Raw genomic sequence first — 17,685 nt, 5'->3', positions numbered from 1 at the left:
TTCTTCTCCATCTCTGCTGTCTCTTCCAAACCTGGCTCGATACCTTCCCCACATTTCCCCACAGGGCTTTTCTCCAATACACTTCCAAATCTGCCCTTCTGTCTGTTCCTATCAATCCATATTTCATACAGAAAGTGTATTCTCTCTGGGTATTAACGGTAGCTCTCAGTTCTCTCTTTCTCTCTTTCTCTCTCTCTCTCTCTCTCTCGCTGTCTGTTGTCTGGCTTGATTCATTTCCATCTGTCTCCCATCTCTCTCTTTATCTTTTTCTAGCTTTTCTCTCCCTCCATCATTCCCTGCCCGCAGCCTGTTTGCTAACACACACACACGCATACACACACACACACACACACACATACACACATACACGCACACATGCACACACACACACACACTCAGTATCCCCGCAGTGTAGTGTGCTAACAGAATAATTAGTCGTGCTTGAAGTCTCTGACAGTTCTAATCCTTCTAAATGGCCACCACATGCCTCCCCTCATCAGCCCAGGGCCAGACACACGCACACACACACACACACACACACACACACACACACACACACACACACACACACACACAGACACACACAGACACAGACACACACCACACAGTCATATCGCCTGCAAATAGGCGTAGTCAGAAATGAGACACTTCCATCTGTGTTTAGTGCAGTTTTAAAAATCTCAAACATTAAAACAAATAGATGAGGTAACTGACCGTACCATAGATACAGAAAGCCTCAACATCCTCACCAGTTGAAGGTTTTAATACTAGAATTGAAAAAAAAAAGAAAAGGAGTTGGAAAGATGGCTACATTGGTGAAACCCTCATTACACTTGGAGCACTAAGTGGCACTTTTATAGAGGCTATTTGAAATGATAAAGTTTAATTTGGTGCTGCATTAACATAAAATAAGAAATGCTACAAAGTAATAAATATGCAAATAAAAGTAATAACACTTCTGAATATAAAATATAGACATTTATTGTGTCTGAAGATGTTTATAATTGTATTTAATTTTTTAAAGCCACTCCATGTGGAACATTTCTTTTGCGCCCTCCTTGTAGTCATATTAAAAAAGACCATTGTGCAGTTAATACACTGAGATAAATGAGCTGAAAGCTACTCATAAGCCTCTGATATACTTGCTTTAACTAACGCCTGTGTACATGATGGCTTCCTCGCATATCCTGCATTCCTTCTTAGGTTCTTTGGTTATTTGCTTCCTCAGAAATTAAAGCTATGTGTATGAAGGATGCAGCTAAGCCTAAAAGGGGGCAGATCTGGATATGAGCTAAGGTCAGCAGCAGACAAATGACAACAAAGGCAGAAAGATTTGAAGAGAAACTAATGTAAAATGTTGCCGCTGATGCTTTCTGTGCTGTGACTTCAAACATTAACAGTAATGCTAACCTTTTTTGCCATGTTTAGTACGTTTACTTTGTGCAAAGTCTGAAATCCTCAAGGAAACCAACCAGGCTGAGTGCCATCCATCTGCCGGGTTCAATACAGATCTGCTCTTGAAAGATATACTGTAATAATCCTTCAGGTACACACAAAGTAGGCAAACATGTATTTGAACAATGTCACTTGTGTCTTAGCCGCTTGTCTATGCATAAGCTTTAGTAAAAAACAAATACTGTATATAACGAGCCATAGATTGCACCTCTCTCCCACTCATTTTCTACGCTTAAACGCTCATGCTTTCAGAATCATTTTAAAGTTGCTACAATCACAAAATTATTCTACATACCGTGACTTTACAGATCAGCAGATGAACTAAAGAATGTGAAAAACGAAATGGTTTAAGCCAAGTCAATTCATTTATATAGCGGCAAATCACAACAGAATCTCAGTTATCTCAGGGTACTTTTCACATAGAGCAGGTCAAGACCATCATACTCTTTAATTTACAGAGACCCAACATTCCCCCCATGAGCAAGTACGTGGTGACAGCTGCAAGGAAAAACTCCTCTTTAACAGGAAGAAACCTTGAACAGAACTGGGCTTTAGGTGGGCGGTCATCTGCCTTGACCGGTTGGGTTGAGAGAAGCATAACAACAACAATAATAATAATGGAAATATGACCAATATGTTTACTTAACGTTTACTTCTTTCACTTTCTTGGAGAGAATCGATCTTTGCTTTAAGTAGAAATTCAGACATGAAAGAGGTTGTGAATCTCACCTTGTCTGCTCTAAGCAAGTTCTCCTGCTTGTGGTTTGAACACACTAGATTTAATCCAGGACTGTAACAGTGTGTGAGAGCTTTGTGCAAGAACAAATGTGGTTATGACCGTGTATACATATATGTGTGTGCGTGTGTGTAAGAGCTCATCTTACCCGGTGAAACATGACAAGCATCATTACAGCGTTGCTCAGAGTCAACATGGAATAAATACAAACAGATAGATGTGTTCCCTCTGTTTCACTCCATTACACACACACACACACACACACGCAAACATGCTGTTGTGATGTAATCCTTTGATACAATGTGTGTGTATCTGTGTTTTTGTTTGTGTTACTGCATGTTTGCATGGCTGTGTACTGCGTGTGGTGAATCCTGTAAGGCCGTGATAGGAAACAGAGTCATGGGGGGGTTTGGGATGGGGGGTGGTGGTGGTGGTGGGGTTACAGCTTTGTACTGCTCCTCTGTGAGATTTCCCCTGAGAAACGACTATCAGCACAAGAGAACCACTGGTGAGAAACAGAGAGAAAACATGAGGAGGAGGAGGAGGAGAGAGCAAAAGAGGGAGCAGGAGTGAGAGGTATCTCAGGAGAGGGAGAGAAACAAGAAAGGAAAAGCTGCAAGAAGTGGTAGGATGGGGGGTAAGAGCAGGTAGGATGTGAGGGAGGGAAAAAGAGGGAGAGAGATCGAATGAGGACGAATGAACTTAAGGAAAACGGAAAAGTGAGCATGAGAGAGCTAAAGCAAAATACAGAAAGTTCAAGGAATCTGATGGAGGTCTTGAAGGAACATTTTAAGAAACACTCCCATTTGCTTTATTTCCAACAGGATGAGAAGACTGACATCATCTTATGTTTGCACGTTATGTATGAAGCTGGAATCAGGACACAGTTGTTTTAGCTTAACATAGAGACTGGAGGCAGGGGGAAACAGGCAAGTGAAAAAAAATCACCTACAAACATCTTTATTAAGGTCACTAATTGACCACCAAGAAAAACACAAATCGTCTTTTATGTTTCTGATGAAGTAACACAGCTTTAGAGCTGCGTGCTAACACACAGACATGAGTAAAGAAAAGTGAACACTTTAAGCGCTTTTCTGAAAATGTTGAACCATAATATGATTAATATGAGTGTCAGGCAAGTCCGGATTAGTAATTTGAGTACTTGTTTTCCTAATTTTTGGAAACACTCACAAACAAACAGAAGAAGAGAGCTGGTTTAGCACATAGTACACATGTGCAAAGCAGGTTTAAGAGTTTACAAGACAAACATTCCCACAGCTAAACATACACAAACAACCATCTTCAAACACACGAGGGTCATTTAGGACACACAGACAGTCACATGTCTGCAGACTGATTATGCTGCACAGCGTCACCATCATCAATATGACCGCAGAGTTTTTCTGTCGTCTGTGATGTTTGGTGATTATTTGGACTCAAATTTAGTTTTATGTCACAGATGTGTAAGTTTACTAACACCAAGGCAAATGAACTCAACTAAGACTGTCCTGTGTATTTTAAAAAGCCAGATGCGTGCTGATGTAAACGTTATCTTACTTCTTGATCTTGTCTTGCACATAGGAACACTTTAGGAGATTCAGTCCTTAGTGCAAAATACTTATTTTAGGAAATGTTTGTTTCTTTGTTAGCGCTAATTCAAAAACAGTAACTGAATAAAGTTGCATGGTAACTATTTCATTTAATTAAAGCCTAGTAGGCCTACTACCTTTTACTATCTCAGCTGATTTTTCTTCCCTCTCTGTTGAGATATGCTTATTTTAAAAACGTGTGCATGTACTATATGTGCTGTGACAACTTGTAGGTAAAAATGAAACTGACCATGTTTTATTATTGGTTTGACTGTGTGACAACATCACTCATAAGAACGGCACATTTCAACAGCCGATTCTCTAAGGTGGGATGTCTGGATATCTGAACCTCAATGCACAGAACCAGAAAGCGTTTCAAATCAATCTGTGTTTTTAAGCGCATTGCTCTGCAATTACAGTGCAACTTTGGCCAAAAGCTACGGCAATAAATTGTCTCCAGCAAGCTAAGGAAAGGGTCAAATCCTTATAAGTACATGTGTATTGCTGTAATCCTAAAATACAGACTTCAGGTCTATAGAGACCATATTGCATCCAGTCTAAATAATTCATTTTATTCAATTACAGTAAGCTCTCAACTCACTTTTCCTGTTATTGTTGCAAATCATTGTTTTTCTAATGTTTTTCTTTAAAAGGTTTGAAGGCCCTTTAATGCTTTTTTATATTTGTATTTGTATTTCTAGATAACAGGTAATGTATTTTTTTGTGAAGTGGGACTGATGTGTCACTGACACTATGAGCAAACGCACATATAAGGATGAAGAAGTTTGTTTAGACTTATTGTCACAAGAACAGCTCCAGTGTGTCAGGTACAATTAAGAAGAAGCACTTTTGGGTTTTGAACACAATAACTCTGAAATGTAAATTATACTGCAGACAATTTTTAAATGGGCAAAAGTTGTAAAAACACTGGTATGATCCATGTTTCCATGTTATGAATTCAACTGCAGGTAAACGTTCCTTTGTTCAAAGACACGTCACCTGCAGTACTTTGTGTGTGTGTGAGTGAGTGAGTGAGTGAGTGAGTGTGTGAGTGTGACCATTAACCCATCACATGTGTAAAGTGAACGTGTGACCACACACACCGTGAGCCTCTGTGACTCAGAGAGCTTGCAGAGATCAAACGCTGGTGCCGTCATATGGTTTGAATTAGGGTCAGTCTTCATGTTTCATCATAAAACTTCAATAAAGCAAGACTCATACACACGCACGCGCACACACACACACACACACGCGCGCGCACACACACACACACACACACACACACACACACACACACACACACACTCATGTCAGGGTGTTTGGTTTATGTGAGCAATGTTTGTTATGATGTGTGTCACTTGATCTGGGTGTTTTTTCAGTGTGTGTGTGTGTGTGTGTGTGTGTGTGTGTGTGTCTGTATATATAGTTTGGCACAATGCTGTGGTTATGTGTGTTGTGGTGAGCCAGTGTGTGTGTGTGTGTGTGTGTGTGTGTGTGTGTGTGTATGCGGCTGTGGTTCGGAACATTTTTTCCTAAACCACTGACCCATAAGCTATGAGAGGTTGTGGGCTAATGGGCCCACCCACAATCAGGAAACACACACACACACACACACACACACACACACACACACACACACACACACACACACACACACACACCTGCATGGACATACACATCTGATGGTGTTTTAGTTGAAATCTCACAAAGAGATGTTATATAGTCAGTAATGGATGAGCAGAGAGAATCTTCTCCATGTTTTTCTGTTTCTTTGCAGCTTTGCTTTAAAGTTTAATAAGTTAACCTACATGTGTGGAAACAGGGTGTGAAATAGGCACTCCGGCTTCCTCTGCATACATTTAAATGCAAACATGCACTTAGTTGACTCATTGTAAAATCTGCCTTTTATCTGTTCCCAGTCAGTCACAAAGCAAGAACTCAGATCAAACTTCCTTCCAGTCACAGTTTGGATATGTGGGTTACATACTGTAAGTGCCAACATCTGCTAAACTACAATATGTCTGTTTGCTTTGGTCTCTCTTATGAAATAAAATAGTGCTTTCATATAATTTATCTTAGTACAACTAGGGAGCAGATCTCAAGTTATAAAGATATATTTTACTACATAAAAGTTTTGCTAGCTGGGTTGTCAAAATGTTGTTACTCAGGACTCCACAGAAACATCTAGAACCATATAATTTTGAGCTCACAATTTGTCAGTGTTAGGACGGCGATCGCTGTCATGCTTGGACATTCGGTTGTCTGAGCAACAACTTTCTCCTTGGAACGCTTTTTTTTTGGTCGTGGAAAAGCAATTTCACTGATGTGGGGCTTAAACTCTGTACCACTGGTGTCACATGCATCATTGCTAACCACTCGACCATCCAACCCTTCTAAAGTGCTTTCAGCTATCAGATTGTGGGCTGAGAATTGTGGGTTTTACCCCTCACAGTTTCATCGGGGGTTTTTACAAAACAAGAATGGCTTCTTATTTTCCTTCTGTGCTGTGCATATGTTCATGTGAGTTAAGGATAAAGTTTTTAAAAAGCTGCGTTTTAAGGGCAGAAAATGTCATTAGCACATTGTCACGCTACCCCACAGTCTGCCTGGGACTTTAGTCTGTCTGCCTTTCATTAGGCCATAATTCCCCCAGGAGTGTTTAACACACACACACACACACACACACATACACACACACACGCACACACACACACACACACACACACACACACACACACACAGAAAGCCCCACTTAATGCGTCAGCAGTGTTTGCTGCCGTTCTTGCAGCCACTGTACTGCTTTGTTCTCAACACGGAAAATCTCCTTTTAACTACCGCAAGTGCAATAGTCACACACACATGCACGCACACACACTCACACTCACACACTAAAGACTGTACAGCTACTGCTCCAGCTGCTGCCTCAGTGGATGATTAGGCAGCGGCAAGGCACAGATAATAAGGCCGCAAAAAAACAGAAGTATGATATACACATATGCCGCCTGTATGTACGTCAGCACACATGCGTTTTATTACACTTCTTATGCATCTGAGTTTACTTGCATTAATTCTCTAACCAGTAACTCTGACCAACAAAGGCCTGTCCCTAACTGTTACCTTAGCCCTAACTGTATCCAGCTCTTCTTCAAAGCTGGGATTAACTTTCTTTAAATTTCCATAATGTGAGGATGTCTCAGCCTCAAAAGGAACTACTTTTCAGCACTTGTTGAAGCAATCATACATACACTGCTCGAATAAGGGTTATAAATCCTTGATTAATGCCAGAGACGCACTGGAGGGTTCATCATCGCATACAAAGAGCGGGCAGCCAAGTATCTTCTTAAATACAAAAGCAGCATGTCATTTCTAGCCGACAACCTTGGATTTTGTCAGCTGAGATGGCGACTGTGTTTACGTTCAAGTAACAAAAGTCTCTAGCATCCATAGTAATGATGGGGGGAAGTTGTGTGACAGTGAAAATCTGCTGTGGTGAGGGTCAGGGTGGATGGATAGGGCAACAAAAAGCCATAACAGACTTTAACCTCTTACAGGCGTCCCTGTTTTTGTGCATGAGCCTGAAAATAATGTACCCAAAATAAAAAAGTTGCTGTTCATAACCGTGGCCACTTTTGAAAGGCAATTCTTTCAATTTTCTTTTAGAATGAGTATAAATGATCCTGAACCAGTGTTACAGTGGCTAAAGGGTCCCATAACAGGTGGAGACCATCGTTTACTTCCCCTTCCCCTTATATCCAGATTGTATCTAGATATAATTTAACCCAATTATATTTACACCTGGTATTAATGTGTCTCCAGTGTCCACATTGAGATCCGATTGAGATCTGATAGCTCTGTTCAGCTCATGTCACATCCTCCTCTCATTTGTACGGGTCACAAAAAACAAAAATTGAAAGCAAACGCTTATTCTTGACTCCATCAGTGTCTTGAATATCCATAGCTTTCTTGCTGCTTTCTTGCTAGTAGATTTGCTTGCTAACTGGCTAATAGCTGCTACCTTGCTGGTTTAGAACATGTGTGCGCAATAATGTATTTCTACCCACGTAGTTATTGTATGTGGATTGAAAACACAATTGCATTTACACTTGTGTTCAATGCAGTCACAATGCATTTAGATGATTGGATCACAGTCCAACCGCAGTGCGTTTTGGGTGCATTTACACCTGTACTTTCATGTGGTCAAGCACTATTCGACTGCGATCCACTTACACAAAACACATTTTAATGCAGGTGTAAAAGGGGCCCAATTGGACAATCACTTTTGTGTTTTGCCACTGCAGGCAATGAATGTGAAAGCTGCAGTTTTTTTATGTAGCTGCTGTTTGTAGACCTGCAGAATTGGGTGATAATTCTCTGTGGATTAATCACCACTCCTTTCACATTACACACAGTCATTTGATTCAGTGTTAATATAAAACAAAATTAATGCAGCTTTAAGGGGACCATCGGCATGCCAGGAATCATGGTCTTCATGATTAAATTGGATTGATTCAGTGGTCTGTGCAAATGCACTTGGTGACACTCAATAGGTAAGGAAATTCATGAATAATTCTTGATTTTACAATGTTAGAAACAGAAATGGTACACCATAGCTATCTTCATTAAGCTAATTTCATTAAGCTTCTAGTTGTATAAAGGCTGCAGTCAAATAAAATGTGATCAATTGATTGATTATTATGGAAATGGTGTGCTGGTTCTCTGGGTAAATAGAGGTATGTCTTTCAGTTTAACGCAGTGCTCTGTTGACATTACTGAAATGATCACACACACACAAACACATTTTCTTTTGCAGCACTTCAACAGAAGACTTGATGGAGGATTCAGAGATCACCTCGAGCATTTCACAGATCCTTGCATTTCCTCAGAAAACACTGTCTGTTGATCCTCAGAAATAAAACCTGACTTATGGTCCTAAAGCCGAATCAAACTGCTTTGACACACCACTCAACAGCAGTACTTTGCCCTCAGCCATTGAGAACAATGGCTGGGTTTGTTGGTGCTAGCATCTGATGCTCTTCTACCTCCGCGACCTTGGAAATGGGTGTTCACGGCGTTACTGGCAGCAGATAATAGTCATCAGTAACTGATCAGTAAAGCAGACATACTGAGACACTTTGTGTTCTTGTAATGTCACGCTGATAACACAGCGTGAATAATCCCTGTTAGGCATTAATAATCGTCTTTTTCCGCTTCTACAAGTGCTTTCCCTATCCTATTTTTTTCCATCATAGTGTTTCCTTGTAACTTTCAAATGACAACGTGCATGATAAACATCGGGTCAGGGGTGGTGATGCAGGGGGTGAAGCATGATTTGTTGCAACTACAGGAATGCATGTTTATTAGATTTAAAAGTATAACTAAGCCATGCATATTGGCAGCTGCTAATAATAAGTCATTTCCAGTTTAAAGTTACTAATAATAAATCCAGTTTCAGTGAATACAAATGAGTGTCTGTCCTCCTCAAAGTGCCGTGTCTCAACTGTCTGTTTTCTGACTGTGTATCCCTCAAAGCTCGGTCACACTTAAGGATTTTTACACAGATTATTAGCTTGATGTGACCAATTCAGCCTGGTAATTAGATTATGTAATGTGAAACAGCTCAACACTTGACAGATTTCCCCTTCATGACTTCATGCCTCCTTAATTCTTAAAGGGCATTTGGGGTTGACATAAAACATTGCATTAAATTAAAATGGATCACAATTTTGTACACAGTAATTAGTTTTTCCCCCCCATACACATACATTTGGAATAATTTGAGGTTCAGTGACACTTTAACATGTGGGCAAGAGGAGATCCTGTCCAGACATGTCCTAAGAAGATATAGTTAATTTTGAATTATTATTTGTGTCATGAACAACTTTTCATAATACTTAAAAGGACATCTAAGCCTCCGCTTTGATTATTATGGCAATAGTGTGCTGGTTCTCTGGGTAAATAGAGGTATATCTTTCAGTTTAACGCAGTGCTCTGTTGACATTACTGAAATGATCACACACACACAAACACATTTTCTTTTGCAACACTTCAACAGAAGACTTGATGGAGGATTCAGAGATCACCTCGAGCATTTCACAGATCCTTGCGTTTCCTCAGAAAACACTGTCTGTCGGTCCTCATTGAAAAATACAGAATCTATGAATATGCAAATATTTTTTGTTTTATTGTTTGTTTGTGTCCAAACTAGTTGCGATGTCATAAATCATGAACTGAGATTTGAGGTGAGTACAGCGAAACTTTCCCCCCTTCAGCAGATGAATGTGTAAACAGCCTTTTAGTATCAAACTGCACCTACTTTATTCTACACAGTGAAGCTCAAACATCCACATGAAAGAACAAGAAGAAAAACAAACTTTGAATGGAGTGGGGGACTTTAATAAAAGTGACATTAGACATTCTTGTTTACGAGGCTCAGTGACCACTTTCATGTGATGAACCAAAATACTCCCAGGATGTGTATGGGATGTGTAAACTCCTAAGAAATCCTCTGTTTCCTTTCCAAACATTCCCCATTCCTGTTACTGTAAATGCAAATGTGCTGTCAGTTAACTGCTTTGGTTAAAAAGGGCTGAAAATGTCTCTCCTTCATCTCTTTTCTTTCCCTCATGTGTCTCCTCCCTTGTCCATCTCTTGTTTCTCCACATTAAAGACGTGCTGCTAATTCAGAAAAGGTTTGTCTTCTTCTTTTAAGTCGTACAGCTTGATGGCTCAATATCCTGTTTGAGTGAGAAGAAGACTGGGAAAGAATGAGTGTGTGTAAGGGTGAAAAAACTAAGTCTGAACTTGTTTTTGACTCACTTCAACCTACATCTCATGTTTATCATACAGCCATTTTCACTCCACTCACCTCCTTCCTCGCTGCCTTTGTCATGTGACCTTCTCCGAGCCCTATAATTGGCGCACATGAGCTGACCTTGTGTGTCAGCAGAAGACCTTACCTGGAGGCAAAAGAAAGATAATTCCACACTGGATGAAATTCATGACAGATGGATGAAGAACCTGCCAGAAAGGAAACTCACCCAATCACAGCAAGATGTCTTAGCCAAAGGATTAAACTTTGCCATCACACCAAAGCATTTACCAATAGACGCCCTCATCATAGCAACAGAATCAGCCATAAGCAAAAACAACTGCATGGAAACAGAAACAGAACAGCTCAGGTTGAAGGTATTGGTGGCCCTTTCCAATGCAAAAGCACCGCCTTCCAACCTCACCATCCAGGACAAGAAGGCTGTGATGTCACGTAGCAAGGACCAAAACATCACCATCCTATTGGCTGATAAAGGAAGATGCACGGTGGTCCTAAACACATCAGACTACCATGAGAAAACTGAGACGAGATCCCACCAGTGGATACAAGAAAAAAAGGCCCTAGAATGTTTACAACAGCTACAGAAGCAGAAAACCATCAATCGTGAACAATATCATCGCTTGTATCCTGAAGAAGCCATCCCATGCATGTATGGGCTCCCCAAGATTCACAAGAAAGGAGCCCCCTTCAGGCCCATTATCAGCAGCATCAACTCAGTTACTTACAACATTGCCAAACATACAGTATATCTACTACCCTAGCCCCCTTGGTTGGTAACACTCCTCACCATATTCAAAACTCCACGGACTTTGTGATAGAAACTGGACCCAGATTAAACCATGATGTTCTATGATGTGACCTCATTGTTTACATTCATCCCCACTATGGAGGTGGTGGAAACCGTAAGGAAACAACTGCTACAAGACAACACCCTTTACTATAGAACCAACCTCAGCCCAGACCAGATTTGCAAACTGCTGGACCTTTATCTGAACACCACCTATTTCCAGTACAACAGGGAGTTTTACAGACAAAAGCATGGCTGTGCCATGGGCTCACCAGTATCTCCCATTGTGGGCAACCTCTACATGGAAGAAGTAGAAAGCAGAGCCCTGAACTCCTTCAGGGGAGAAGCACCGAGCCACTGTTTTAGATATATGGATGACACATGGGATAAAATTAAAACCCATGAAGTACAAGCCTTCACAGAACACATTGGAGTATACAGAAAACTCACACACACAGACCAATACTTAATTTTGACTCTTTGAGGAGTTTTCAGGACCCTGCATCACCGAGCTGATAATGTACCAACAAGTGCCCAGGCCCAAAAGGAGGTCAAACACCTGAAGGATGCATTTAAAGCTTGTGGAAACCCTAACTGGACCTTTGTGCCACAAGATCCAGATACAACCCTGTGGGTGGTGAAGAAAATAACCAATAAACGCAACAACATTGTAATTCCATGAATGTCTGGAGTATCTGAGAAACTCAGGAGGATTTTCAACAAACACTGGATCCCTGTGTTTTTTAAACCCTGCAACATAATAAGACCAAATCTGGTCCATCCAAAAGACCGCACACCCAAACACAAGAAAAGCAATCTAGTGTATACAGTCCAATGCACTGAAGAATGCACAAACTTGTATATTGGGGAAACTAAACAACGCATGGCTCAACACAGGAGGGCCAACTCATCAGGTCAAGACTCAGCAGTTTACCTTTACCTGAAAGACGAGGGACACTCTTTTGAGGACAACAACGTACATATTTTGGATAGGCAATACAGATCTACGTCAAAGTAGAGAAACCATCCCTCAACAGAGGAGGAGGTCTACAACACCACTTATCCCCCACCTACAATGCTATCCTTTCATCCCTTCCCAGGAGCCTCATGTGGCTTCATGTGACAAATCCAACGACTGTCATGTACATTTGGCCTCAGGTGACTACAACGACTCTAATGACTCTTGTTAAAACAGCCAGGAGCACTAACATACCAAGTAGAATCAATGATCTTGATAACAACCCCACAGAGGTTAAATACCTGGGAATCCTCACTAGTCCGTTAGAACTAAAGAAGCCCCTCGGATGAGAAGCGAAGTGTCTTTAAGTACCTATAACCAAGTCCAGTTGCCCTAGATTCAACCCTCCTTGGATGACCTTGTTAAAGCTACCCAGGTTTTATAATGGCTTTCAGTGCTGGCCATGGTGGGTCTAATGCCAGTAGTGGCATTAGCACTAGTCTGTATTTACACCTGGAATCCCAGTAGGTAGAGGGCTAGCCACTACACACCGCCTTACTGCTAAGCTGTTCTAATAGATTTAGCATTGATCTGTGAGGCTGTAAAGCGGTTAGCAAGGTTCATAAAAGGTCAAGAAAAGAGCTGCTACAGTGACTATAGCTGGTTAAATGAGACCATTGTGCTGCTGCTAAACACGGTCTCATCCTGTGCACTTTGGACTCCAGTTGGATAATAATATGCTTCCATAAGAGTGGACTGAAAAATTCAAGCGTGTTTTCTCATTTCCTGTGTTTCATTACTGTTATATTATTATATATTTGCTGTTTTTCATTCTCCTTTGTTGTCTCGTGTTGCGGTCCTAAATGGAGAACTCCTGTAAAGTGAATTATATATATCTATCTTTTAATTTGCTGTCACTGAAGTGTTATTATTGCCTTAAAGCTGCATTCACTGATTTTTTTGGCCACTTGGGGGCTGCGGAAACAAGTTGCGAACACGACATGACACCTTTTTATATGATGTGGCGAACTTGTTAGAAAACAGTTGCTTATTTACATGACCAGTAGTTACGGAGCAACATTATCATTTGGAGTCATGTTTCTGTCCACCTGATGCATGCAAAGTCAAATTTCAGTCTCATACTTCTGTTTTTGGTCCTGGAAATATCTTCAGCTAAATGCTCCACTAGTGCTCCCAACTAGTCGCTAACTGTGTCTACTTGCCATTTGGTGCTGAGCAGGTAGTGTACAGGGTTTTTTTAGAACTTTTTCTGCCAAAAACGACACTATGAGAGAGGTGAGAGTGAACCAAAACAGTAAAGTTGAAGGCCGGACAGCTAAACAATGAGCTGAAACTCGTTATAAAGGTATATATAAGCTGCAGAATCGCTGATAATTCTCAACGCCTCTCATATTACACACTGTCATTTGATACATTGTTAATATAAAAAAAATCTATTTCTATTATAGCCACTTAAATATTAATGAAGACAGGTCAGACAAGCTGTCTAGTCACTTGCTGTTTCTCTCTTTATCTCTCTCTCTCGGGCACTTATTTGGACATAAGGCTGATGTATAAAATTTCCATCATATTTATGCAATGAAGTGAATGTGTGAAAGAGGCCGTATTTTTTCACTGAATGCTCCCCACATCAGCAAGCATAGCCTTCCTCCACATTAATGTTGGCTGTGTTTTTTTACATGATTGAAATAGTGATGAGCAGATAATGACTGAACAGTGTATGTATCCCTCTGTGCCTGTCTGTCTGAGTACGCCTGCATGAGAAATTTGTATGTTTGTGAGATCTTTAGTTGCAGTTTGACTGTTGATGCGTATACTTGGTATGTCTCAGTAATATCTAAGTCAACCAGCTTATGAATACTTTTGTGTGTTTGTCTATGTGTGTGTGTGTGTGTGAAATTAGGTCCATGGTGCAGGTTCTTAGTTCAGCCTGGTTCACTCTGATCCCACTGGCAGTTATGCAAACGCCAGACTGCAACACACACACACACACACACACACACACACACACACACACACACACGTGCACGCACACACATATACATACATACACACGGTTAGTCAGGCCTACAACAGGACAGACAGATGATGACATGTAGGAATGTGTGTGTATATACACATTTGTGTGTGTGTGTGAGTGTGTGTGTGTGTGTGTGTGTCTGGGGGTTGTTGTGTAGGTGGGAGTGATGCTGGAATCATAAGCCTCTTTAACATCAGTATTGAATAACTCACAGTTAAAGTAAATCTTCTTAGTCTCCTTCTCTCACTCACAGCCTCCTCATCGCTTTTCATCACTTTGTTTTCTTCTCTCTCACACCCTCCATCCCTCGTTCATCTCTGTACTGTCACTACAGTCCTTCTCCTTTTCTTCACCCTTTCAGTGCTTCACCATAATAAACAAAGACTCATATATCTGCACCTATATATGTACAATATATGCAGAGACACGCACTTTTACAGCAAAACCACCAGAATCTAAGCTTTTTTTAGATCAAGAAAGAATTGAATATGAATAAAATATCATCCTGTCGACTCTCAGAGAAAACAGAGAGAAAAAGTGTCAGAACAGGACAAAGAAGTCACTTTTAAAGGACCAGTGTGTAGGATGTAGTAGCATCTAGTGGTGAGGTTGCAACCAATTGAATACCCCTTCCAAGTGTGTAGGAGAACCTATGGTGGCCATGAAACTCGCAAAAAAACACGTAAGGCCCTTTCTAGAGCCAGTGTCTGGTTTGTCCATTCTGGGCTACTGTAGAAACATGGTGGTGAAACATGGCGGGCTCTGTGGAAGAGGACCCGCTTCCTATGCAGATATAAAGGGCTTATTCTAAGGTAATGAAAACACAACAATTCTTATTTTCATGGGATTATCCACTAATGAAAACATACTTATGAATATGATATTCTATCTCTGCCACTAGAGCCCCCTAAATCTAACACACTGGTCCTTTAATTCCGTCAATATTGAAAGTGGATTTTGTTCAGGATGAGAGGATTATGGTGTGTACTTTGTATGAAACCACTGAAATGAATACTTTATTATTAACCAAAGAAATTGCTGTTAACGTGGATTATGCTAAAAACAGCAATTAACATTAGGGTGAAGTTTTCTTCACACGTCCTAGCTGCTGTGGTGTTATTAGCATTATATCAGGTATCTATCAAGTTATATAATTATTTATCAATAGTGCTATATATATTAATCTTATAGGGTTAGCTTGCCTCTTAAATAATTTTATGTGTCATGTGATGTTTTTTGCATTATCTGAATCAACAGCAACTACATAACCTAAAGGGATTCTGTGTCTTGCTCAAAGACACTTAGGTGGATGCCTGTGTCATGAGGGCTTAAACCCCTCTTTGTTCTTACTGCACCACCTGATTGGCCTTTTGATGTATAGAGATCCTTAAAGTACATATGTACAAAACCACCACCGCCACAACCTCTTGCCAAAGGGCAAGAGGTTGATTAGAGGTTCATACAATACAGTCTGTGTGCATTTTTAATACATGTGCACATGTATGTTTGTATGAATGTGTGTGCAGGAGAGTGAACACACTGAAGCTACTTCTATCTTTATCTGCTCTTTCAATGTGTGTAAGAGCTCAGTTGTGGTTTAACGGTATTAGTGCTTACTTAAAGGGTCGCAAGAGCGTCTAAGCCTGTCTCTTGGATTAGCACGACAGCTGAGGAGAGCCAACACATGCATGCACACACACACACACGCACGCACACACGCACACACACACACACACGCACACGCACATATACACACACGTGCTCTTCTATTTGCATTTCTTTTTATACACAGATCATTGTCACACAAACTGTGTGCAAATTACTGAAACAGCAAACTTTAATGTCAAAGTATCTAATAGAATAACTAATTAAATTAAATACATAAATTATAGAAATGTGTGCATGCTGGTTACACAACCGCATAATGATATACCACACACAGACACACAGACACACAGACACACACACACACAGACTACTATTTGCATTCCCATGACCATAACAAGCCTTTGATTATCACTCGTGGTGGGTATTTCCCCCAAGCCTGTTTGCATGGCTGTTAAACAAACTGGGTGTTGGTGTATCTAGAGGGGCATCTTTGTTCCTTTTTTACACAAAGGGCCAGCCATGAATAGCTCACATCCACAAATAATTGTCTGATAGGGCACAGTAAGAAAATACAGACACCTGATGACCGTGAATAAACTCCCGACACCTCCTTTGTGACACACAAGCATGCAGCCTTGCATAAACAAAACATACACACACATCTACAGAGGACACTCAACGGCAACTGAGATAATAAAATGTATGTGCATGCATTCGGCCATGCAGGCGCACAAACACACACAAAACAACAACAAAGAGAATGCATTTAAACAGGCAATACTGCCTCAAATTCAGGGGCTGCAGAAGTAGACCAACTTCATCTTTCATTCCGCACTCGACATAAAAGACTTTGTGTTTTCGAGGCTGAGCGACGTGGCAGCTACAATTCTGCTTTCTGTTTTATCCTTGTTAAAGTGTGGAGGAAAACTAGAGGAGAGTGCTTCAAAAAGAATAGACACATCAAACATATAGATCAAAAAGACACATCAAAATACCCCAGTGGTATAAAGTTTGACTCTATTTCTGCTTTAGACTTTGAACATTCCTAGCTGCTGTAAAATCATGAGATACTATATGGAATAACATTAAGTGAACATAGATCCTATAAAGCAGCGAGAGAACATTTCAAGACAAAAAGAGAGCCTCGGCTTTTGTTCTCGAGATCTTACACAATGTGGGGCACTTGGTGGATTTTAAGCACTTAACAGGACAATGAATGTACAAATTATAATTATGTTCCAGTGTGGTTCAAAGCCTTAACAGCTTTAATACTGAGCTACACAAGAGGACCTTTTGGCAGCACAGTTGTCCACATTTCTGCAGTAATGAGACATGTTTGGTGATGAGAGACGATACGTTTTTGCCACAACTTGGCCAAGAGACGGCAGACTAGATGTTGGACCAATCATAGCTTTCCATCTATCAGGATATGCTTAACATATATAAATGATCAGAGAGTAGGTGTCACTGTTATAACAAGGTGAGAGAAAGCAAAAAAACAAAAAAATCTGACATGGTTTCACGGCGTTGCTAGTCTTTCTGTCTCGATGTCGTGAAGCATCTCAGGTGCTGCCTTGGTTGTCTTCCGCTGCAATGGCTGCGCCCAGTGCTCATTTTCTTTCCTGACACCTCACATCTGTCCGCTTCAGCTGTTATCAGGCTGACATTGTGTAGTCTGGTAC

The sequence above is a fragment of the Thunnus albacares genome, chromosome 2 (assembly GCF_914725855.1).
Source record: "Thunnus albacares chromosome 2, fThuAlb1.1, whole genome shotgun sequence".
NCBI lineage: Eukaryota > Metazoa > Chordata > Actinopteri > Scombriformes > Scombridae > Thunnus > Thunnus albacares.
The sequence above is the reverse complement of the archived record's forward strand: the minus strand, read 5'-3'. Positions refer to the sequence as shown.